The sequence below is a fragment of the Alligator mississippiensis genome, chromosome 5 (genome assembly GCF_030867095.1).
Source record: "Alligator mississippiensis isolate rAllMis1 chromosome 5, rAllMis1, whole genome shotgun sequence".
Classification (NCBI taxonomy): Eukaryota; Metazoa; Chordata; order Crocodylia; family Alligatoridae; genus Alligator; species Alligator mississippiensis.
Genome location: NC_081828.1, coordinates 195,629,256 through 195,655,154, shown reverse-complemented (window position 1 = coordinate 195,655,154; position 25,899 = coordinate 195,629,256). Strand labels below are relative to the sequence as shown.

The 25,899-nt window shown below is 41.1% G+C and overlaps 2 long non-coding RNA genes across 3 annotated transcripts in view; both read right to left on the bottom strand.

Moving 5' to 3' along the window:
• The window catches only part of LOC109285962 (uncharacterized), a 571,893-nt gene that overhangs the window by 333,772 nt on the left and 212,222 nt on the right, over positions 1–25,899 (bottom strand). The window lies entirely within an intron of this gene.
• Positions 950–24,929, bottom strand: LOC109285961 (uncharacterized). Of its 2 annotated transcripts, XR_009462698.1 has the most exons (4): positions 22,052–24,929; positions 10,753–13,135; positions 9,396–9,459; positions 950–1,019 (listed from the first exon to the last, which is right to left on the bottom strand). It is a non-coding gene; the product is annotated as an uncharacterized LOC109285961 (long non-coding RNA). The 2 variants fall into 2 exon arrangements; XR_002093868.2 differs by lacking the exon at positions 22,052–24,929 and having other exon boundaries at positions 10,753–20,146.

Here is a 25,899-nt window from a genome sequence, read left to right as displayed (position 1 = left end):
CAAGCAAATATATTAATCACAAGGAAGTAACTCTAATTCTAGTCCTGAAGGGCTTGGTGGATCACTGGGGCAGGATCAGAAAAAGTAGGGACCTCGGGAGGTCCTCTAGTTCAGTCCCCTGCTCAAACCTGGATCAATTATTCCTGACTATCTTGAAAATTTCCAGGGGTGGAGATTCTACCTAACTTCTCTAGGTAGTCTGTTTCAATACTTGACTATCATCATACCCCAAAAATCCTTCCTAATCTCCAAGCTAAATTTCCCCTGCTCCTGCTTGACACCGTTGTTCCTAGTCCTGTCCTCACAGAGAAAATATTATCTCCATCCTCTTTATAATCATCCTTCAACTATTTTGAGACTGTCATCAAATCCCACTGAGTCTTCTCTTCTCCAGACCAAGTAACATGAGTTCTTTAGCCTGCCCTCATTAAGTCTTGCCCCCCAGGCCCCTTATCATGTTTGTTGCTCTCTGCTGGACCCTTTGCAATCTGCTCACATCTTTCCTGAAGTGTGGAGCTCAAAACTGGACACAGCACTACAGATGAGGCATTACCAGTGCTGAACAAAATGGAAGAATCATTTTCTTTGATTTCCAAGAGACACTTCTAATACAACCCAGTATGCTGTTACCTTTTCTTTTTTTTTCAACAAAAGTAATATTCAACCTATGGCTCATATTCAGCCTTAAGTCCACTGTAACCAAGAGGTCCTTCTCTGCAGTACTGCAGCTTAGCCAAATATTCTCCAATCTGTATTTGTGCAATTAATTGCCCCAAGTGCAGGACTTTGCACTTGCCTTTCATCTGATTCTCACATTAGGACTAATGCGAGAGGCACTGGTAAAGTGCAGGAGATTTTAAGAATATTTGGAATTTACATGCTAGGGCAATCTGGGACCTAATTTCCTCACAATGGCATGACAGATCATTTTCAACCAACTTTCAACCTACCTTTTTTTTTTTTTTTTGGTCACATCTCTTCTGCCTTGGCTTTTGAAGTCTTCCCCAGACAACATGGAGCTGCACAGAAAACTAAGTTATTCTCCTTGTAGCTGCAGAAAGATGATGCAGTGCGCACCTTTGTAGGGCTGAAAGTAAAATGACTGTGCCTCTAATAATCATTTGTATACCAAATCAAATATTGTACATAGAATTGCAGCCTGCTATGCCCTGTACAAGATCTGTGGTGCTAGCAGTAAATATTTTTGTTTGGTGGGGGGGGACCCAGACACTGATGTACAATCATACATCACTCCCATACCCAGTACTGGCCCAGAGACAACCAAGCTAAGGGAAATTAGGAGCACCATATGTGCTCATCGCCATGCCACACATGGTCATTTCAATGAGTTATTGATTCCTAATTCTTACACAGCTTTGGAAATTGTGAAATATCATGGGACATGTTGTGCTCATATGTTACAGGTTTTTAAAGTGCCTGTTGTGCTTATTTTTTTAAGCTCCTGGTATGAGGGGACTGCTAAACTGCATGGGGTATATTGTGCTTGATTAATTTTAAGGGCTGCATTGAGTAACGGCTGATTTCTTTGCCAAGTAAAATATCAATTTAAATGTAAATCTCAGTGCTTCCTAGTTCAGGGACATGGGGTGCCATTTAATTGGCTCATGTAGATTGCTTGCTGGTTTTTGATATTTTAATAAAACCTTTTGGCATAATGTGGCTTCTCGGTTCCTTACGGTCAAGTGGGCAACAAGTGCTTAAACAAACACAGCCCTGTATTGAGCTTACAAATATATGCAACCAAGCTTGAGAATGGTGCCACCAAACCTGCTGAATGCTAACAAGAAGAGAGTGCTTTTCTAACCATCTAGCAAGCTACCATCTGGAAAACTAATGCACAAGTATACTACTGAAGTATAACCTGAAAAACTATCAACTTCAAGAATAAAACTGAGACCACTTCAAGAGGCGTAATACCTGCATTAGGCAGTGCCCTTCTCTTTTTCCTTCCCCCACCCACCTCTTTTCATACATTTGGTGAGGACTGTACAAAAAAGAACAGGGATGTTGTAACTCTTGAATGGCTTGAGCCAAGAACCACTGACAAGGCCAAATCCTGAAGGCTTCATAAGCTGCGGTACCACATTGCAGGGAGCAAGGACTTATAGGGCTTCTTGTGTTTCATTAAGCACTTACAGAGGGGTTTGTGTTGCCAGAGGCAAAACTGAAGCAGCACAGAGTCATCAGAATGCCCATGCCTTGATTACTGCAGCAGCATCCTCTCTAGCCCATGCTGAAAAATGTAGTGTTGCTCCAAATGGTGCTGCAAAGATCTTCTCTACTTCATCAGACACGAACTGCTCTTCTTCACCTCCATTGCCATTCATAGCTAACTTTCCTATACCTGTTCTCCCTTAATCACTATCAAGATGTTGACTCTTCTCTTGCCTCCACTTTGTCATTCATGTCAGCCTCCAGTGTCCACTTTTTACATATGACAAAAAACACCTTCATACATCTAACATGCTTTTTACTATGCCACCTATATGCCTTGGAGAATCTCCTTGCAACTATCTGTATTTACATGGTTTTTTAATTTAACACAATTGTTAAACTTAAAAAAAGTTTTTATAAACTATAAAAAACTTAACAATGGTAGGGAGTGGAGAGTATAGAGATTACTGCCTTTCATATTGCCAGAAAGGGTCCCTAGACCAAATGAAAGTCACTGGGCCAGTCTGCAGGCCAGAACTCCTTGTCTGTGATGCTGTGTCCAACCCATGCTCTTCATGCACCATACAGCAGCCCCAGGGCTTGCTGTACACGCAGGGCTGGAATGGGGCATGCACTGCCAACAGCATGAGGCTTGGACCCAGTGCTGTAGGGAGCACAGGGGGTTAGTCCTGGGCACACACTGCATGCAGTGCCCCGCTGGACCAGCCTTACATGCTAGCTCTGAGGCTGACCCAGATCAGACCATGATGGAGCCAGACCAGGGCTGGGCTGGAGGACATAATATGTAGCACATGGCCTGGATCCTCTGATACTACAACTCAGTATTCCAGGCATTCACCTGAGATAGAAAACCTTTTCCCCATCCATGCTCTGGAAATGAGCTGATTATAGGAAATCCATTTGTTAACTAGAAGGTGTATACATTAAAAAATATTTGCCATCTGCTATTGAAAATGTGATACTGTGGAAATCTTAAAACCTGCATATAGGAAGCTTTCATCTGTGATAAACATCATTTTCCCCTGAGACGCATGCAGTGCCAAGTGCAGCCCATGCACTGTGGGCACCACATGCCCTTTACTAGTCCTGCATGCCATGTGTACAATGAGCCCTGGGGCTGACTTGCTATACACAGCACACGGGGCTGGACTAGCTGGTATGGGGCACACAGTGCCTGCAGCACCCTACTGGACTGGCCCGATCTGCTGGCTCTGGCCTGGCCCAATCCGGACCAGCCTCAGAGCCAGTGCACAGAGCCAGTCTGGCAGTGAGTGCCCTGGAATGACTTCTTCTACCCCATGAGGTGAATGCGGTGCAGGGTCCATTCCACGTGCCCCACAAGGCTGAAGCTAATGCGTATGGTCAGTGCAGAGAACCACAGGCCAGATCAGACAGCTTTAGAGTCCAGATTCAGCCTGTGGGCCATATGTTTGATACCCTGATCTAGAATTACCTCATTGCTCCCAAGTTCTATCCTCATCTGTCACATCTACCTGTTGCGTTCTGCCTTATACTTAGATTGTAAGTTTGCTGGAGTAAGGATGGGCTATTTTGTTCATTATTTGCACAGGCTGGTTCACATTATTTGCACGTGGCAAAGGCTCCTCAGTGCTACTGCAGTAATATCAAGTAGAAAAAGTAAGCTACATTCTCAATGACCATTTTTATTAGCTCATTGAGAATTAATAAACCATTCCTATTACTTAGTCCCCTTGTTTCCATAGAGCAGCAGTTGCCAAACTCTGACGGATTGCATACCACCAATTTAAAAAGATACAACCTTAAGTACCAACAGCAATTTTTTCAGTTCAACCTTAAGTAACACCAGCAAATTTTTGTCATATAAAATAATTATAATAAATCTGTTAACGCATACCACTGACAGGTTGTCTGCATATCACCGGTGGTACACATACCACAGATTGGGAACTGCTGCCATACAGTATTAATTAATTCCACAGATCTTGAGCATGTCCAGTTTTCATTAGTTGATTTTTTATATTTGCAGGAAAAAAATGAGATAATACAAATCATGAACTTCCATAAATAATGAAAATTGGTTTAAGACAGTAAAGCTCATATTGAGTATTTTTCTAACCAAAAGTGAAAAAAACAACTAATAGGGATGTCAAGCCATCATTAAAATTCACCTGAACCAAAACTAGCTATTTATTATAAAACTTTCTGAATCCAAGCGATTGTTAATTTATAGAGCAGTCTTGTTTAAGTGGATCTATGTATGGAAATGCTTTTAAAATATATTTTACAGAAGTATTGTATATGAAATCTTTATTTGCATTGTTATCCCCTTATGGTACATAGGTACTATACCCTGAAAAACTGTGTTTTATTTCTGTTAAGTGACACTGTTTTCTGAAGGATCTAATATAGTATAAAGCATTTCCTTTTCAGAGCCAACATGAATAAAAATAATATTTATTCAACTGGACGAAGATGGTAAAATTTTGTTATCAAGTCAAAGATTACAGCCCAGTATTTTCTATCATCAGTTAGCCCATATGAAAGTTAAAACTGTTTCATCTACCTTCAGATTTCAGTGTTTTAGTTAGCATGTGTTATGTAAAACTTATGAAATCAAACGTTTTTTCCCCTAGTGAAAAAAGGATAATGTTTTTCTGAAGTGACTTATGGGTAAGACTGAGCATAGGAGAAAGGCTTGACTGCCATACCTAAATAAAAATTCAGTTCAGATTAGACTAATCTATTTATTGCCTCTTGCAACACACAAACTAGAATATCTCACTTTCTTTAGTGCAAAGTGTTCATTTTCATTCCCAGGGAAGGGTTTCATATGGGTGCTGTGTCAGAAAAACAAAGGAAATTAAGGACTCGGTTCCTGAGAATGGTGCAGTGCCCAGATAAAGTACCCAGCTATGATGTAAGAGAATCAGATTTGATTCCTACCTCTGACTAAGAAGATCTGAAATGAGATATGATTTAATTAAAGGGTCATTTGTATTTAGTAAGCCACCAGAATGCTGACAATATTGCCCAACACTGAGGGATTAGGTTTCATGTATTAAGGAATAATTTCATTTCCCAGTATACAAGCTAAAGAGCTATACAACAGTGACACTTCCTAGGAAAGTAACCTAACTAGCATGCTATAGGGCATTTTGAAACTCCCAATCTCTCCTGATAATGATGCCACTTTACATAAATAATTAACCATTTCTGGAACACTGACAAGGATCCTAACCACAAGGATAGAGAGGCATTTTCACTTTCTTGCTCAGTCCTGCCTTAGGCTCCTTATACCACTGGTTCTCAACCTTTTGCACCTTATGTCCCACCTACATAAGGTCAAAAATCCTGGTCCCACCAGTTGATGAAGAGGGGATGGGGGGGATGTTCCCCAGCAGCCAATCAAAGCATGCAAAAGCAAAACCAGAAGTCCCGCCATGGCACTTCCAATTTCGCCACCACAACCCAAGCCCCACCTAGAGATCCCACCAGTTGTGAAACTCTGCCTTATACCATGCAGACTTGAGTCAGACATAAACTAGCCCTAGCATCAGTGAAAGCAACATAAGCATACAGACTTCCCAAATGAACTTTCTTATTCTCACACCAGTGAGAATTTTCTTCCAAAAAGCATAGCAGGATCAGGCTCCTGGACATTTTTAGTAATTGTATCAGGATTAGATGCTAATTGGACATAGTGTATATGGTAACACAGTTTCAATAAATTTAAAATCATGTAACTGGAATTTTGTAAAAGCAATGATGTCAGAACATCTTACTACATGTACTTTAATCATAAATCATACAGTATCATTCACAAATAGATTTGAACTTACTTAAAATCAACTGGGTTAATACACATAACTGAGCTGTTCCTTCTGCCTCATTTATCTGATCATCCTGTTATCTCATAGGAGGTCATGCTCCTCAACTTGAATGCTGTTTCAGGTAATAGGAGGTTTAAATTTGGATATTACAGCCAGTTGGCTTCATCCAGGCAGGCCAGTTTAGCAGGGCTGAACTCTTGTAGCTAATGTACTTGGAAATAGTACTTCAGTTCTTGTAAAATGGAAAGCCTTAAGCTGATGAGAACTGACAAGCCAGAATAGGTTTATACTCTGAAGTCCTTAAGAAGATAAGAACTTCAGTTCATAATGTTCTTAATTTATGATAACTATTCAGAAATTATTTCACAAAAAGTTTTCAGTTTGGGGGCATTGTTTGGGGAGTTTGTTATATTACAGGCTATTTTATTTTATAATTTATTTTGTATTATATAGTTTCTCTTCTTTCAATAAATTGCAATTTATTTTGTAATTTCTCCTGTTGCAGGCTGCTCTGGGCCTTTTATGGGAAGGATGGCACATGCATTTTAATCAATGAAATAAACTAAAATGAAATAAAAGTCCTGTTGAGCAGATTACACAAAGCTTATCTCTAAAACAAACATTACAGGTATCTCTCAACTGGATCAACAGGGATAGCATTCTTTTCAGTAGCGTGGAAATAAAACTATTTTGTATTATGTAAACTCTATCTTGAATACTTAAGTATGTTGAATATATGCAAATATTTTCATGGTTAGGGTGAGCTACATAGTAAATATATATTTATTTATTTTATAAATAATATTATTTATCCTCATATAGCATTTTACATTTTCAAAGTACTTTGTGGGCATTACCTCACAATATTTCTGCAACTATATTCCACATGGTATAATAGATGTCGCAGGGCACCTCGGTGCCCCTGCTCTTATAGAGGAGAAACGGCCAGGGAGTGAGTGAGCGCGCCCTGGCCTGACATAACGAGCCCAGCTGAGGCTTGCTCAGGTAATGAGCGCAGCTGCGGGTTGCCGGAGCAACCAAGCAGAGCCAGCTGCCTGCAGGGGGCAGGGCCTGGCCCTTATAAAGCTCAGGGCTGAGGCCAGGCTGGCAGTTCTCTGCCAGTAGCCGGGGAGGCAGGAGTTCTGAGAGTGAGGATGTGGCAAGTACAGCTCATGATAGCCCTGGAGGCTTGAGCTATGATGATGAGTTATGGCCAGGCGGCTTGCATTTGTGTTACAGCCTAGGGGCTTGTGGTTTGGCTTTGTGTTTGTGTTATTACACCCGGAGGCTTGGGCAAGGCTGTAGGGGTTGGAGGAGGCCTCAATCACAGGGACCCCAGAGAGTGTGAGGTGCCCTACCGCCAGGAGGGCGCATTATTGTTCATAGCGCCAGGGAAGGCGCAGTTCGCACGCCAGTGTATGAGCAACTGGCGGCGAGGAGCATGGCCAGTGGGTCGCGGGCGCAACCTGTAGGTTGCAGACGGGGACCTAGACCCCGGATTGCGTGTGGGGGAACATAGACCCCGAAGGCGCAGCTCGCATGTCACTGCGCGAGCAGCTGGCGGCGAGGTGCGCGGCCAGTGGGTCGCGGGCGCAACCCGTAGGTTGCGGATGGGGACCGAGACCCCGGATTGCGTGTGGGGGAACATAGCCCCCGGCCCCAGGAAAGGGGGGGTATTACTGAGTAGCCCAGTGTGGGCACGGCGAGCCCCAGAGAAGGGGGGAGCGCCATACTGAGCAGCCCTAGAGAGCGGGGCCATACTGAGTAGCCCAGTGTGGGCACGGCGAGCCCCCAGAGAGGGGGAACGCCCTTGTACGTTATTGAGTAGCCCAGTGTGGGCGCGGCGAGCCCCAGAGAGGGGGAATGCCATTGTGTTTTATTGAGTAGCCCAGCGTGGGCGCGGCGAGCCCCAGAGAGGGGGAACGCCATTGTATGTTATTGAGTAGCCCAGTGTGGGCGCGGCGAGCCCCGGAGAGGGGGAACGCCATTGTGTTTTATTGAGTAGCCCAGTGTGGGCGCGGCGAGCCCCCAGAGAGGGGGAACGCCCTTGTACATTATTGAGTAGCCCGGTGGGGGCGCGGCGAGCCCCAGAAAGGGGGAACGCCAGTGTGCTTTGTTGATTAGTCCAGTGTGGGCGCACGGGCATAGCGAGCCCATCCGCAGGCTAGTGCGACAATACCCTTCAGACCAAGGCAGGGCGCTGTGGTTGCCCCTGAGAAGACAGGGAGTAGCAGTGCGGGGAGCCAGAGTCAGGGAGGGTAGCCATGCGGTTGGCCAGGGAAGGGCCGGGGCCCGCTAGAGAGTCCCTGAGCAGAACCACACCGGCAGGGCACGAGAGAGGGAGCCCAGGGTGGGCCACAGTAGAGAGGAGGCCCGGGAAGCGGGCGTATAGAACAACGTCCTTTACATCTGCGAGGCTTGGGGCGTGATATCAGGGGAGGTAGGAGCCACGCATAGCCCATAAGGCTAGGGCGCTTGGGTAGCGCCCATTATACGGGGAGACCCACGAGGGGTCCAGGAGCTGACAGGCCCTAGGAAACACAAGGCAGCCTCCCTATTATATATTCCATCAAGACGTGGCGGGCGAGAATGGAGGGTGCCCTCGGGCCGGAGTAGCGCGGAGAGAGGGCCTCAAGGAGATCACGGCCCTCCACGAGGACCCCGCCGTGACAATAGGGATAACTGACAAAGGGCAAAACCAGAAAGCTAATTTTCCTTGGGGCAAAACCTTTTATTCTGGCATCCCACAGATCCTAAAAAAACCACTATACCACCCTTAGTACCTATGAAGTACTTTTGAAGTACCAAGATAATATTACCACACCCCCTCTGGGCAAAGGGACTGATTGGAGTTAATTCCCATTCAAGCTGCATGTGTAAATGACTGACTCTTCATGCTTGTTTTGAAAGGCCTGGATAAGCAGCCCCAGGATAAACCAGTTTTCTGTTTCTAGCAAGAGGATGAGTAATGTACCCAAACCAAAGGCTGAAACAGCCAGGAACACAACTAAGATTAGAACTAAAGCGATCCGTCTCCTAAACCTGATTTTAGATCATTAGACCACCGATTATCTCTAAATTCTAATCATCCGCACACCCCGCAAGATGGCCTGTCCCTATCAACTGAAGAAGCAGAGGGTTCATTCTGCTCCTCTCCACCGAGCTCAGAAACCTGAACAGATTACTGGGTTCCACCACAGCTAAATTGCTATTGCTATAGGGCCTTGCCTTCCATTTCATCTGGGGATCTTCTATTACTCAGTCTAACATCCAGACATCCCTACAGGTAAAGAAAAAACTCCACAGACAAAGATTAGTTATGTTAATTTTACAGCAGGTTATCTATTGTACCTAAGGAAAGTCAGTAACTATTTCATCACATCCTACCTCCAAACCTTTATGTACAGATAAATGGATACTGTTGAAAAAGTCATCTTCACCAGATCCAATTCTGAAATTTAAGACAGTAATTAAAACATCAATAACTCTTCTATGCACTACCCCTTTTTCACGTGCACTAAAATTTCAACATTTTCCTGGTATTTCAACCATGCTGTTAGAATCCTCATTTAGAAAGTGTCAGAGAATAATACTCAGAGCTAAAAATGTTCAATCTTTCCTTGCATTTTTTTCCAGTGAATGCTAAGCCCTTAAAAAATTCCATCTAAATACATTCCAAAACAGATCAAAAATGTTGAAATAGCCTGAGAAACCCTATCTTCTGTTTATTTCCATTTATTTTCCAGTGTTAATCCCTGAGAGGGTTACAGTACATCACTACTTTGTGATGCAAACCTGTCAATGGCAGATTTGCAGACTTGAAAGCCAGCAAAAAGGTAGGGGGAGAATGTAGTTGTAATAAATGAGGATATTTCTCAAGACTCACCCCTAGAGGCCCTAGAAGATGTTAGCACAAAGCCTCAGAATGGCTAAGGCCAGTGCTAGAGGCAGATTAGCAATAATAAAATAATCTTAGAGTAACAGAAGCTCTGAGAGCTTGTGTAACTCAACATGTCCCTGTACCTTTAAAAGTGCCAGTATGAAAGGGGCCTTAAAAATAAGTCCTGTGGTTTTCTTTTTCAATAAATGAATTACAAAAAAATGTAATTTGATAATACCAAAGGAATAAAAAAAATCATTGCCCAAAAGCAACAATTTTTTTGATGTTTTGATAAAAAGAACATGACTATCTGTAATTGCATCTTATTTTTGTGGACATGGAAATTCTATAATATATCTATTGCTTCATTCCTCAGAATTTTTTGAACAGGGGTAACCCACCTGTAAGCAAAATGTTTCTGAGTGAACAAAAGATAGAAATATAAAACATGGGGCTGGGAGACTTCAGTCACAGGAAAACTCCCAAGGATTTGAATGTAGGCAGGCTTTCCCCTCTGACTTCCTAGCCATAAATATATTGCTATGTAACCATTAGCAAACCATTACATTTATGTAATAGTTCATTACCTGTAAAGTGTGGGTGATAACATTCATTCTTCCTTACATCACACAGTTATGGGTTCTTACTGCATTAATATTTGCAATGCATTTTGACATCTTACAAGCAAGTTGCTATACATGTGTAAAACACTTTTATTTCCATATAGCCCACATTTGACTTGTATTCTAAATATATGGATTTACTCTTTTTTATTATTATCTTGAACATAAAGATTTATTGTCCCTACAGGTAAATATGACTATCCGGTTTTTGCCTTTTATGTCAATAAATCACCATATTTACCTCAACAGAAGACAAAATCTGTTTGTTGACTGAGAAGTGGAAATGGCCATTTTGATGCTTAATTTCAGGTGTCCATTGCAATTCTTTTGTGAAATCCTGAAGTATCTTGTACATTTGAAAAGAAAAATTACTTATCAGTAACTAGGCATATCTACACAAAATGCGAAAAGTGCAGTAGACTAATTCTACTGCACATTAGCACACCACGGCAATGTCTCGGCCGGGTGGAGCCAACCGAGGGAAACACTGGTTAATTAAGCGAACGTCAGGCGGGCTGGTGGATGGAGAGGCGAGACAGCATATTGGTTTTATAAAGAAAGCTTTACTTACACTGCCGATGGTCACAGTGCAGGGAGGAAACTTGCTTGAGTTGCAGTTGCAGACAAACAAACACAAGTGAGATCTCTTCTGAACCTCACCGAACCGAGATGAGTCGTCGATATATGACTCCACGAGCGCTTTTTCACACGGGGAATACGTCAAATTACACTATGACAGGGAGTGGCTAAGAGCTGATCAGGCCTCTCTGTCCTCCTCCAAGACACACGCGGAGTTTGCTAGGCTCCACAGCGCACTCAGAGTTCTCCACGAGATGGTTGTGGAGTCCTCCAACTTGGGCGGAAGCTGCTCTAATCTTTTATACGGCTAGCGAGCCAATTGCTAGCCGCCACGTAGGAATAATTTAGAATCAGTCAATAATGGGGTATGAATTTGCATGTGTGTGGCAGGAACTCTTTGCACCGGGGATTTCTCTCTGCAGCTGAGAAATCCAGCGTGCAAAGAAAGCTCCATGTGGCAGGAAAATTCCAATGTGCCGAGGCACTAAAAATCATTGGGTTATGACAGGCAAAAGCCCTGCTAATGTGCTAATGCGCGGTAGAATTAGTCTACTGTGTATTAGCATCATGTAAAAGACATGCACCTGCACTACTGCATAGTAGCACCGCTTATCGCACATTAAGTTAGTACCTATTATTAAAGAAAATTGAAGAGACAGATTCAGTGAATCAGCACTCTGTCTGCTGTGCAATTACCTCTCAGAACTGTCAGGACTTATATCACTTCATAGGTGACTTAGGTGATTATTGTCAAGTGCCAAAAGTTTGGTACCATGAGTTGGCACTCATGAAGCCTCAGCAAATAAGTGTTTCCAGAAGACTGTAAAGTTTTGTCACAGATAACACCATTGCTCTGATTAGAAATGTACAGTGGTCAAAGAAGAATTCTCTAATTAAAGCAACTGTATTAATAGATTAACATAATTAATTTACCTTTTGATTATACTGTGCCTGTTTTAATCAACAGTTTAGTCCTGACACTACCCAACAAAAACAAGGAATATCATGTTTTTATAACTCTCAACAAGAGCACTGAGTATTGTCTTAATAAACTTGGATTGAAAACACAAGTTCTCAAAATCTCAAAGGCTCTCATCTCTGGTGTGCCTCGAACTAATTAGTAATTTAGCTGGAGTAGAGAAAAAAAGTTCACTTCAGGCACTTGGGTAGACAGAGAGAAAGAACAAAAGTCCCTTCATATGTATTAATGCATAAAATAATAGAATTAATGACCTGAAGCTAAGTTAGCACCTGGGATGACTTTATGGAGTCAGTGTTTAATTTGAAAACATTTATACACTGCAAATATTTAATTAAGTTAACAGGGTTCCAAAGTAACAAAAATAGTTTTTCTGAAAGGAAAACAGATTCACAAAGGAATAATTTTAAGGAGTCCACTACACTCAGACATTTACTCTATCACTGAGGCACTAAAAATGTGGAGAACTGTGTTTCTGTTGGGAATCTTGAGGACTGCCCCAGCACACGACATGTACACACCCAGCTGGCAGACTGGCCAGCCAAGGCAGAAAAATAATTACAGTATAAAGGATCTTGGCTGTGTAGAATATCATGAGCTTTAAGCATGAGCTTACATCTACCATCCAACACCAGGCGATACTCCCCTGGGGTAAATCAATAAAGTCCCAAAGGATTCACATGAACCAGAGATTTTGCCTTAGTTCCAAATCCTCATACCTTATCTGCCAACCTAAGCAAGAACAGTGGCAAACCCCTTACAGGGCCCATGAGTACAAGTCAGGCAGAACTATGGAAAAGAAATAATTACATGCATAGATTTGGGAAGAAAATATTCACTGTTTTATTTTGATCCACTTCATGGCCTATCTCCTTGAGAGACTTGAGTTGGGGTTAGATTTTGACTGGCAGTTCTGACAGTGAAAATCTTCACAAGATAAATTAGTTCCATAATAAAACAATGGCTACCCATAATTACACAATAGATATGTCCATCTCAGAGCAGAATATAGCTTCATTTAATCTAATTGTCCTGCTTCCACTACTTAGGTAGCAAGCTGGATTACCTAGGGGAAATAAGAAAACTGCATGAAATATTTTGCATGTCAGGTCATATTTCTGTTGTTTTCATACATACAGACAATGACAAATTAAAATTCGGCAATCAGCATTCACCCAGTCATCATTACCCATGATGCACCATCAACTACAAAGAGAGAGAGAGAAAGAGAAAAAACAAATAAACTTATAGAAAGTTTCTCAATTGTGATTACTTTCCTGATGGTACAAAAAACATTGAAAAGTACTTTTTTGTAATCTATTGTCCTTTATTTTTGAAGAGCAATGTTTCAAACAAGCCAGATTGCATCATGACTTCTTTTCAGCCTGCTACAAAATCTTCCAAAATTTAAAAAAATACCTTTTGAGCTGATAAAAATGTAAAATGCAATAGTTTATAACCAGCCCAAGTGTACTTCCCCCACCATTTGTTAGCTGCAAGAAAGTGTGTTAATCTCAGCGCATCTTTATTTTATAGCCCAGTTAATTATAAGGATGTCAGCCATCTCCCATTATTTCCCAGCTCATATAGCTCTCCAAATCTACTACTGGCATATCATTAACTTGAATTACAGTGCAAGGCATTTTTATATGGAATGAAGGCAACTGCAGAGGGCTTAGTGCCAGGTGCTTCAGTCTCAAATGGTCCACCAATATACCTGAGTAGATCTTTTTTGCAATACATCATGTCTTTAATAATGTACATGGCAATAGATTTAATTCACCATTCCTTCTTGGCTTTGGTATCATTGGCCTACTGGTGTCATTGGCCTTACATCACCCAAAATTTCATGAGGACATTTTACAGGGATAAGGGGAGTAGGATTTGACACTATTACACAGACAGGTATATTACACAGATAGGACTCAACTGCACATTTCCATTTCTGGTAATACTTAAAAAATAGATTTGATCAAGACTTGAAACTTTTTAATCTTCAATGTTTGTAGACATATATTTGCCTCAGCTGAAGTATTTAAATTTGAGGGGAGGGGGGAGTTGGAATCTACCTTTCTAACTAAGAAATAGGTTGAGTAATTTGTAGAGGATACCTAGAGTACTAATAGTACTAATTGTAGTAGCAGTACTGCTAGTTGTAGTATGTTTCTGTCTAGAACTACTTCAGGGAAAGAGAAACTGAGAAAATAACTTTTGCATTGGGTTCTGAGCATGGAAAGACAAAGGGAAATTACTAGGGGTGTGCGAAGCTTTGGTCACCGATTCGATTCAGAAAAGATTCAGCCCAGTTCGGAGGCCAAAATCATTGAATCCGAATCGAATCGGGAGACAAAAAACCCTCTGAATCAATTCAGAACTTCCAAACTGATTCAGAAAAGATTTGGGAAAAGATTCAGAGATTCAGAAGGCAGTCTTTCAGGGGAACAGAAACTGATAAGAGGGAGAGGGAGCATGGGGGGGAAAGACTGACATCTGTAGCTGGCCAGTGACCGTGATCTTTCTCTGAGTCCCCTTCCAATCACAGTACTTTGGGGGAGGGATGTAGAAACAGCTACTACTCCTGTAATTTTCATCCCGCTGCACCTTAACACATGCACAAAGTCACACATGAGCAGTTTGAGGTGCAGTTTCCCCGAAACCCCTGCACCTGTCTCCTTGAAACTTGGCAGGCTTCATGCCCTCAGAAGAGAATACCTTATCTGCTGTTTTCATCCAAATCTGCCAAAAATGACAAAGTTATTGGTATTTCAGTGATTCCCCAATATAGTCTATGGCTGAATCACCAGATCTCACTGAATCAGCGCCGAATCCCCCGAAGCCGATTCAGCCAAATTGATTTGGGACAGTGATCCAAATCTCTGAATTGAATCACTGTCCTCCGAATTGGCTGAATCCAAATCCGAATCAAATACTTCCCTATTCACACAGGCCTAGAAACTTCCCATAGTCTATACTAATTCCAGTGAAAGTTCCCTCTCCTGTGCAAACGAACTTCATCCTCTTATGAACAACTTCAGCAGCAGAAATGTCAGTTTCATGAAACAATGCATTTCTCTTTTTCAGAAATGAAAATACATGAAAAGAACAATATATCATGGAAGCTGATTTGGGAGGTCTCCACTTTCAGACCACTAAGATGTAAGTGGACAGAGTTGGTATTAAATAAAAGTTCTGATGACTTAGAACAGCTGGAAAGACTACTAGTATATTTGGGGGGGGGGGGCAGACCCTGAAAAGAGTAGAGGCGGTCAGTGTTTTTCCTGAAAGTGTAAATTTATCAAAATTGATTAAACTTAATTTGGGAAGAAAGGTTTGTGACCCAAAATATAATTGTTTGTCAGTTCTAAAGAGAAAAAAAAGGTGCCAGAATACCAAACCCCACAATGGTCAGGGCATTCACAGTGAATGTGAAAAATCCAGCTTCTAGTCCTTGCTTTACCTAAGTCAGACCAGATTCTAGAGCAATAAATATCTAACTAATTATACAAAGAAAAACTGCTTCAACAGAAGACATTGAAAATGTTCATCCCCCAAGTGGTTTTTTAAACTGCTGGTCAAGGGACTTGTCTAAAATGAAAAATTTGCCCCAGATGTAAATCCCTTTTATGTTTTTTGACCACATCCCAGGTGAATGGATACAGGCTTTCTGTTTTCAGTGTCACCTGCTGGTGATATTCTACTTTGCATAAATAAGTATTCATTGGGACAGAAAAGGGGACACTAATTCTACAACTCAGGATTCCAGGCATTTGCCTGAGATGTGGGAAAATAGCAGTGAAAGGACTTAAACCTGGATCTTCTACATCCCAGGAAAGTTCTGGGCAATTCACAGGTGTTTGTAAATGTGTGTGTGGGGAGGACATGTCTCCCACTCCATTTATTTGTAATAAACCCTGCAATGTTTTGGCTGCATCCCACTGCAAAGAGAAACATTTCTGAAATATTGAAAATTGTCCCAGGATGGAAAGAAAACCTTTTCCTTATCCATGCTTTAGAAATGAGCTGATTGTAGGAAATCCATTTGTTAATGAGCAGGTGTCCACATTAAAATACATTTGCCATCTGCTATTGAAGATGTGATGCTGTGGAACTCTTAAAGCCTGCATATAGGAAGCTTTCATCTGTGATAAACATCATTCTCCATATTTTACAGATGGACAAATTGAGGCTCTAAAAGGCTTTTGGGACATATTTCTGATGAACAAAATACACACATGGAAGTCAGGAAAAGCAAGTTATAATTTTGGCCCTGAAACTGGCTTGCATGACCATAGACTTCAGTCCTTTAAATCTTGGCTTCTTGATTCATAAAACGGGAAAAGTTATATTTACCTCTGGCTTATATTAGTAATATGCAATATAACTTCAAAGGAAATAAGGTGGTTCAAGTGGCAGAGTAGGAACAGGGCTCAGGACCTCTTGTTCCCAGCACTGTGCACAATACATTAGCTGCCTTTAGGCATCTGTGCTTTCTGCAACTTTTCTTTCAAAACCCAGTAATGTGAATATTTAGGTTTTGGAAAATATACTACTTGTGGAAAAAGCATCAGCTAGACATTTGTCAAATTGCTCCAGTTAGGCAAAAGATCCTCTGTTTTCCCATTCTTTCTAAAAGAAAACACTCAGAGATGCTGCAAACATACAGTGGGGAAAGAAAATTATTATAAAATGGTAAATTAGCCAAGGAAATTATAGGCCAGGTATGACAACATTTCCCATTAGCTTGTTTACTGTTTGTAATAGAGTTACCTAAAAGGTCCAGCTAAAAGCAGGATCGCCCTGTGCTAAATGCAGGAGCTCCTGTCTTAATTTGTTTATAGTAAATAGACAATCAAAGCAGGGGACAAAGGTAGCAGTAATATCCCCATTTTATAGATGGACAATTGAAGCAGAAACTGGGTAGGTCTTTAAAGGGACTTCATTGCTTTGCCTCCTGAGGCACATAAGAATGAAACTGAAGTACCATTTATGTTTTCAAAGCTACCACCTTGGCCTACTGGTCAGCCACCACCTAACCACACCAAGGCGTGTTAGTCTTCATTTGCAAAGGACATCAACTCACAACTACCAAAGAAGTCTGCTGTTCTAGTAGATGCTGTAGCACTGAGCAGAGTTTTTCAAACAAGTAGGTTAGCATTTTTCTTGTCAATTGAGCCCCATTTTGTAGACTAGCATATGCCTTACCCAGATGGTCCTACACTAAACAAGGCCAGGGGCCAGTAACTGGTAAGTGAAGCTGCACAGAACCAAAAAGGAAGCACATAAAAAGGGCACATGGAAATGCAGTGCAAATAAGTGGGATCAAACATCAACAGAAGACAGAAGAGGGTGGTTTCAGCTGCTTGGGCATTGGCTTCATAGTCATTTAGGTTAGGTCAGACCCTGAGCTCCAGCAGGAGACTTTCGGCTGAGAATCTAGAATGGAGAAAGGTATCTGTCTGCCCCTGACCCAACAACCAGCAGACCCCAGAGAAGCTATTTAAATCCCACTCCTCAGTATTTGATTCCTGGCTATATTAGCAGGAGTGAGACAGCACAGACAAGTCCTGCAAAGCTCTTCCTTCAATGTCAAACTGCCCACAACCATACAGTTGGTCTAATAAAAGAGATCACCCTAAGAAATCCTTGCCTCTTGCATAATTTTTGAACCATCACAGCTACAGCACTCTTCCACTACCACAAACTCTTCTTGTGTATTATATGGAAAGCCTTCCCACCTCTGCTTGGAGCTGGAAGTTCCACTAGGCAGGAGCCCACCTTGGGGTTAGCCATTTAGGAGAGCAGCACTGAAGAATCTGGGCCTAAGTGATAGATATGTAGTCAGCAGAGGTTCAAATAGACTCCTAACAGGATTGCAAAAGCACCAAATTTGCAGGATACCTTAAGCACCTAAAGCCTGAACCGGAAGGGAGAACTGGAATAAATGAGAAGTGAGAATCTCTTATTCTATCAACTGGATAATGTGAATTCAAATCCAAAGATAAATGTAACAATTGTATACTTTAGTAACTTGCTGTCATAGATGAATAAGAGGCTTCTCTGACAATTCTTAGAAAAATACTTGTCTGATAATGATTTTGATTAATGTTTAAAAACAAAAAAGCCCATACTTATCCAGGGAGAAACTAGAACCAAAATGGAGTGATTTATTTAAAGAAAAAACCTGAAACTAGTAGTGTCACCCAAAATTTGTAACTATTTTCATGTCACAAAGTCTATTGCAGTTCACTAATTTTACTTGTAAATTTGCACGGAAGTGCCATAAATAAACTGCTTACAGGGTCTTTTAATCAGTTGCCAGTCCTAATCAAATAACTCCGAGATTTTGGTAGGCTGTTTTGACTTGGGTTTGCATCCAAATGACAGAATTATTTGGATGCAATTCAATTAAGTCTGTCCAGTCACGATGGCCATTTAATGAGCTTCAGCAAGGCAGAAGGGAGGTAGCTTTACCTGTCTAAAACTGCATTTAATATGCCGTAAAGCTAACGTTATAAATAATTCAAGTGCTGAAATATTACAAAGCCCAGACTTTCCCACTGACTCAGTGTAATATGGATTGTCACACACGGAGACAGCAGTTAGAAATCCAACAGATAACAAAGTGAAAAAGAGCAGATCACAATATTCGACTGTTAAATAGTTAAAAATGTGCTGTCTCTCTTCATAGGAATGTATTACGGTTTGAGATAGTTGTAACTTGCACTTGACAGACATTTATGTGGCCCTGCCAATAGGTCTTGTCTCCTGTGTCATGTTGCTAGAAGGCATGGCCCTGGGAATGAATGAATGAATGAATGAATGCATGAATGAATGAATGGGGAGAGGGTGCATGTCATGCAGTTGTATAAGAGACCATGCATTGCCCTATTTAAAAAGAAAACCCAAATGATTTCTATGAGGCACTAAATTAACCCAACGGGGATTTCTGCGTGTTCCATGCAGATTATTACTTTATTCATGAGAATAATTGGATATTGAAGAAACCATTGTATATCATATCAAGATCTGTATATGTCGGCTTCTATGTAAAGGATTATCACAGGTTCTGTATGTTTTTAGCAAGGCAATTCCCCAGTTGATTAACTATAGCAATGCCCTGAATCCCAGCTTTAACAGAGACTCAAGATCCTAACCCAAAAGAAGTTGATCCCATCAATGTCAAGCAGGAATGATGTTGGCTGTATTGTTCTCAGAGGCTCCTCTGTCACTCAGAGTGACACTGGCCAGCAAAAGGGAAATGGAAATGATAATATCAGGAGAAAGTATTGAAGGGAAAGATAAAAGAACCGTCCACTTTAAGAAGGAAATGTGAAAATTAGCCTTGAGTTACGGTCCTCTAGGAATTAAGGAGGGTGTGAATTTTACATCTGCTGAATTTTTCAAGCTCTCTTTCCGTTTGGTGGCAAAACTACATAATTCAAAGACAAAACATTTTCTGCTGCTGTAAAAACTTCACAAGTTATGAGGTAATTGCATTAGCACACTGAGAAAAGGGAAAGTATGCAAGAAATCCTGATTGGCGTTTCTCAGTTTAAAAGGAATTATTTTCCAATACCTGAGCATGCCCAGAGGAGCTAGTCTCTGAGCAGCTGTGAAACAGAACCTTTTTACTTCAGGGTTAGTGCAGGGAGCTCATTAGCACAGACTCAACCCCCAGCTAAACAGCCTTGTTTGCATATTGAAGCAATAGAATGTGAAGGTGTTAAAAAGGAAGAATTGCAGCCGCTACTCCTGACTGACATGTCTATCTGGGCTCTTGTGTTTACAAGAGAATAACGAAGCTGCCCCAAAGCCCCTACTGGGCCTGATTATTATGCAGAGGCTTCTTAGATTATGTATAATTGATATCCATTTTCCCTCCAGCTAACCAATGGCAGCTCTCAAGAGTAATGCTAATTCTCCTGCATCTTACCAACCAAGCAAACACTGGAAATTGCTATCTTTTTCTATGCTTAATAATTTTTAAAGACCAAAAATTGACATTTACATTTTTCAGAACCACAAATGACTGCATTGTTGGTGTGGGTTTACTGCTAATAACAATCACTGAATCAACCAGTGGACAATATCATCCAAGGATTATGTTAGCCTAGATGTGGTTTATATTATATATAAATATATAACATAATGTGTATATAATAAAACAAAAAGTTGTGCATGAATACGTGTATCCCTATTTTTATCACAGGTTGGGAGTATGGGAGCAAAAACAGAAGTGGATCGAAACATATTTTTATAATAGGTTTACAAAGTGTATTATGAAGGCAAGGACGTTCGTTCTGTTACATTGGCTGGTCTCATTTTTAACTGACACACTGGTTAAACACCTGCAAATTTACAATCCAGGCCAAACGTTTAGGCCCTAAAGTTGTTGCAACAGTTACATAGAAGTGAACACAATTGTTTAAAACTCAAACTGTTCTCTCTGCTTATTTAAGAGAAATCCCTACTAAAGTTTTGATAAACTTGGCCCTTTGCATACAAAGCAATAGTGATGTTAGTTTTTATTTGTTTGGATGATTTTTTCTCCCCAAAATTAATTTTGATTTCTTTTTAATTTTGCAATTTAAATAGGATGTTTTTGAAAATGAAATGCTAATAGCTTGAGCCCAGGTTCAGACAAGCAGGCATGACCTGCAAAACCTTGCCAAAATACTTCAGTACTGACCTTCAGTCACTCTGCTATTTTAGTCCTGGATGTCTCCTGAACACAGACTGTCAACTGTGCAGAGATTTTTCTAATGGACATATCTGCTAAAACTAAACCAAGATTACTACACTAATTTTCACATGATGACCCCTCCACCGCCACCCCTCCAGAGGTGAAGAGCTTTCTCACTAATCCACCATACCACCTAACCCCTGACTACATTTTAATTCTAATCTTCTCTCCAAGGAAATGCACATACATATGCAGGGAATATCAAAATATAAGCCTGAACTGGGCTAGAATGTGACAGGTTGATAGTCCTCTAACTTGTTTAGATATAAACCTACCCATCCATTAACATTATAACCTTTATCAACAGGCTGAGCAATGAAAAGATCAAATAAGGTTCTAAAATTAATATGTTTAAACCATCACTGCACGGCTACAAAATGTCTCTGGGTATGTGTAGATGAAATAGGGGACCTAAATTGAAACAGTGGGTTTTAAAAAACACCGCTTCAATTTAGGGCCAATTAAACCCCCCACGTCATGCACATACCCTTCTGACTTACCTGCCTCTCTGGCGGGGAAGGGAGGGCGAGCTGCCAGCGGGTGAAGCAGTCCTTGGGCTGGGGGGGAGGTGGGGCTGATGCTTCCCTCCATGGCAGCTGCAGCCGCCCCCAGGTGGCACCTGCCCACCAGTTCCCAGCTTGGACAGTCCTGGGGAGCACTGCAGCCATGGAGGGAAGCACCAGGCCCTCACACAACTCAGGCAGATAGGCAGGCTCCAGAGCAGGGGAGTGGGGGGGAAAATCAGGCTCACCGCTTTTCTTGTGCGGAGCCTGCTTTCCCGGGCTGCTGCCAGGCTGCCTGCACTGCTTCCTGCAAAGCCACAGAGCTGCACAGAGCCCAGTGCTTCACTCCGCGGCTGTAGGGACAGCAAACTAAAACTCCTTGGAGGAGTTTTTGTTTGCTGTGCCCCAAGTCATTTAAGGTGCATTACGCTGCTGAATTTCCTACAGCGGCTGGAATTAATGTGCAATACACCGCCAAGGTGTGCAAACACCGACACCATTAAAGCAGTACAAAAAAATTTAGTCGGCTTTAAAGTGTTGTGCACACACACCCCTCGTTTCATCTACACACAGAGTATCTGTCTACTGAAGATTCAGTATAAGACAAGGTAACAAGGCAAGAATATCCAAACTTTACAAAGCTGCTCGTTGCACTGGCAACTTCCCAGAAGCCTGAGGCCTGCACCTAGATTGCAAAAAAAAGAAAAAAAAAAAAACAGATTGCAGCTGCCCTTACCTGTGACAGGGAGATGCAGTCCATAGGAGATACAAGTCCTAGCATGCAATCATCCATTATTTCCTGATTGGTCAAGGTTCAGATCCAACTCAAACACTACATGCCAGGACCTGTAGTCACCATGAACTATACCTCTGTAAAAATGAGAGAAGCTAAGTCAGTATAGAATTCCATGTTTGGCAAATGAGCTATGCCCTTGTAATAAAATATCTCTATCATATGGGGAATCTAAAAGACATGAATTGTATCCCTAGTAGACATAATCCTGCACTGGTCATCTATTAGAAGTATTGGGATATACAATAGGTCTTTCTTTACTTTCTCTACTCTGACATCTACATATGTCACCAATGTTCTTCAGAAAGCTGGCTGGTCACATAGCTCTGGCTTTCCATCTCATTTCAGTTGTTCATCTGAGGTATTAAAAAGAAACTTTAATTAAATATTAATATATTACTTATTACTATTTATTGCATACGGCTTTTCCATGCAGAAAATTGCTGAGCTTGCCACAGAGATGTTATTTGATCTCCAATAAGAAGTAAAGTAGGCTGCATGTTTATGAATGGAAAGGGACATGGTCTGTATTGAGATGCAGCCCACATTGTGAAAGGGTGTGGAAAGTTTAAGGAATGTCTCTATTTTAAGCTATGTTTAAAATGTTGGCTATACACACACACGTGCACACACACAAAGCAGAGATACATACATATGAGAGAGAGAGTACAGAGATGATGTGTATTAGGCCACAGCAGTTACTCAAAAGTATTTATCCTTCATATAGGATTTCAGCAATGAAGATTATTGGAACCATCACACATACGTCCTCTCTTTCAACCAGCAGTTGAAAGAGGCTTTGCTATTGTCTGGGAGACTGTAAATTTTGTTTTCCTTAGAAATAAGAAGTCTCTCTCCCAGCTAATAAGACTCCACTTTGCCTTATTTAAGAGGAGAAACAAGTCCCATGAGTGACTGCGTTAGCAGCTGCAGAAGCACCTGCCATTTTCTGTTCACACGAGCTGCCTGCTAACAATAGAGCCCCACCATGGACTTGATCCTGGGCCGTAGAAGTCAGTGGGAGCTGACCTTTATGAAGGAACAAACTAGCTGTGACAGGCATAGGATCCATGCTCTCTCTCAATCCTCTCTTTTACTTCTGTTCTTTCTTCTTTTGTTCTATGAACATAACATGACAGAAGTCATATCTACATCAAAAGGACAGGGACGGGGAATACTCCAGTTAATCACAGCACACCTTCATATATGCTGCACCCTGAAAAGATGGGCATGTACTAATAAATACACTCAAGACAGTAAACTGATTAGCATGTGCCCAGTACTGATGTATACCCAGCACTGGCATAACAAAGCCACAATACTTCTGTCTCAGGTATAGTGCAGGCATAGTGGTGCTCTTTAAGGTTCTTTGTAAATATAAATACGCTCAGAAATTTAACATAGCTCACCCTCCTTCTAGGCTATATTGTCCATGCCATGCCCCAGAATCTAGCTCTCAAGATACAGTTTCCACATGGTGCTTTGATGAATACTGAATAATTTGTTTTACCATGAAACACACTATCCACCATCTATTTACCAGATGACATTTGCAGAGTCACATACTGAACAAGCTGAGTTAAAATCACCATAAGAAAAAAGTTGTGACTAATGCCAGATAAAACAAATAATCAATAGACCTTCAAAGGTGCTGTACAGAACAGAGTATTTGCCATTACAGAAGAGACAGCTAATTCTAACCACTAATTTTAGAAACCACCATCACTTTTTGATCCAAGTAAACCTCCAAAGTTCAGATGTTTATGTGAACTTCTGATTTAGAAATCTAGTTGAGAACCTCATGAGAGAATTTTTCCATTTGCTTGCATTTTAGACCAGATTTTTCTCATTGTATGTTGGCATTCTCACTCACAGTTTCAGTCAAAACCAAGAACTGTAGACACATATGAAAAGTGATATGCTCTTCAACCTCCACCCTAAAAAGAAGGTTAGCTAAACTTTTTTAGAAGTCAAAAACTTGAATTCAGTGTATTGCGAGCAAAAGTTTGAAGTCAGTTATTTCATCCAAAATAGTTCATACTGCCTAATGTAAATATACTGATATTTAAAACAGTGCAAGTCTCTTACTTTTTACTGCCTCTCATTTGTATTAATTGAGTAGTAACTACATTACACCCATCACCGCAGATGCAATTGGAACATAAAATCATGGATCAAAATATGACAACCGTTATGTGTAAGAACGTCTTGGAACCATGTGTTTTGCTGTGCCGAGGCTCCTATAGTCAGTCAGAACTCAGAATAAAGCTGACTCCTTGGATCTGGGTGATTACAGAACAACACAATCACTATTGTAGTTGACACAGGAAATTCAGATAGATATATCCAGAAAAAAGAGTCTCTAAAGCTTTAGCTGAAATGTTATGCTTACACCCAAGTCTGCTCTGGTTGAGACATATCATACTTTCTGACCCAGGGCTCTCATTTTTCTGTGGTCTGAAGAAGCTCAGCCCAGGCTTCTGAAGCCCACAGAAGTTTGGCTCTCCAATAGTCAGCTACAGATATGGTAGCTGCCATCTTCAGCAATATTTCAGGGTTAATTGAGACCTCATACAATGTTCGAAGCATGTACCTCTAGAGCCTGACCCAACTATAGACATGGCAGCTCAAATCGACTCACATTCCTTTGGCTTAGTCCAACAGGTGACACAAATAGCTCTGAATTCTAGAATAGTTCAGGTCTGAATTTTAAAATCAGCTTAAATCCTTATGGATCTCTTATCCAAGGAACATTGTACACGATGACCCCACTGGACCTTTTTAGGTACAACAATGAAATATTAAGTTAATTAAATATTCAAATAGTTATAGTAACTATGAAATTCATTAAAATATTAAATTAAGTATTACTGTACCAACTTTACAAATGAGAAAATGGAGCAAACATTCTGCTTAGAAACTAGAAGACTTGACTCCTGCTCCTTTGTTTTAAATGTCCTTCATCTCCACTAAGTCCACTCAGTTTAATGGCAGCAAATATTGACAGCTTCAGAAAATTTTCCAAAGTGCCATAGACTGACCATTAATGACCAATACAACACACGGTTCCTGTCTGCAAACCTCCAAATATCTGGAAGTAGGTAAAGATCATCATATCAGTTTGGCCATTTCTGGATCTCTTTCTGGATGGTAGTAATAGTGGTCTTTTGAGTCTCAGCTTCTGCGATTACACACTGATGGCACATGGCTCACAAATGAAGCCACAGCATGAAAATGACTGCAGGATGTGATTACAGCAAAGAATAATTGAAGACACTTAAACCTGTGGGCTTGAATAAATTTTAGCCTGCCACTCAAGTCTTCTGTACATCTTTATTACCATTTAGTGGGACAGAGACAAAATATTTACAATGAACGCAAAAAAAATCTCACTGGCAGGAAGGCAATATAGTCCAAGCTGTAAATAGACTATCTGCTGGAATGAATATTTAATAACTGCTTAAAGAGGATAGCACAGGGAGGGAGAAGAACAAAGTCTGCCCTTCAGAGACTGCTCCAACATAAGATCACTGTAATTTGTTTTGCCACTCTATTGAAAGCTAGTAAAAACTCCCTCTTTATTAGATAGGTTTGCCTCACTTGAATTCCTTGCAGTACCAAACTGACAACTGACACGTGATATTCCAAGTATCCTGCACAAACAGCCTATAGTCTGATGCAGCCACAAAACCAATGGGAGCGTCTTTGGTATCTCATCAAGTCCCACTGTTCCACTTTAACTTAAAGCAAACAGGACCAGCAGTGGATTCTCCCAATGTCTAGAACCAACT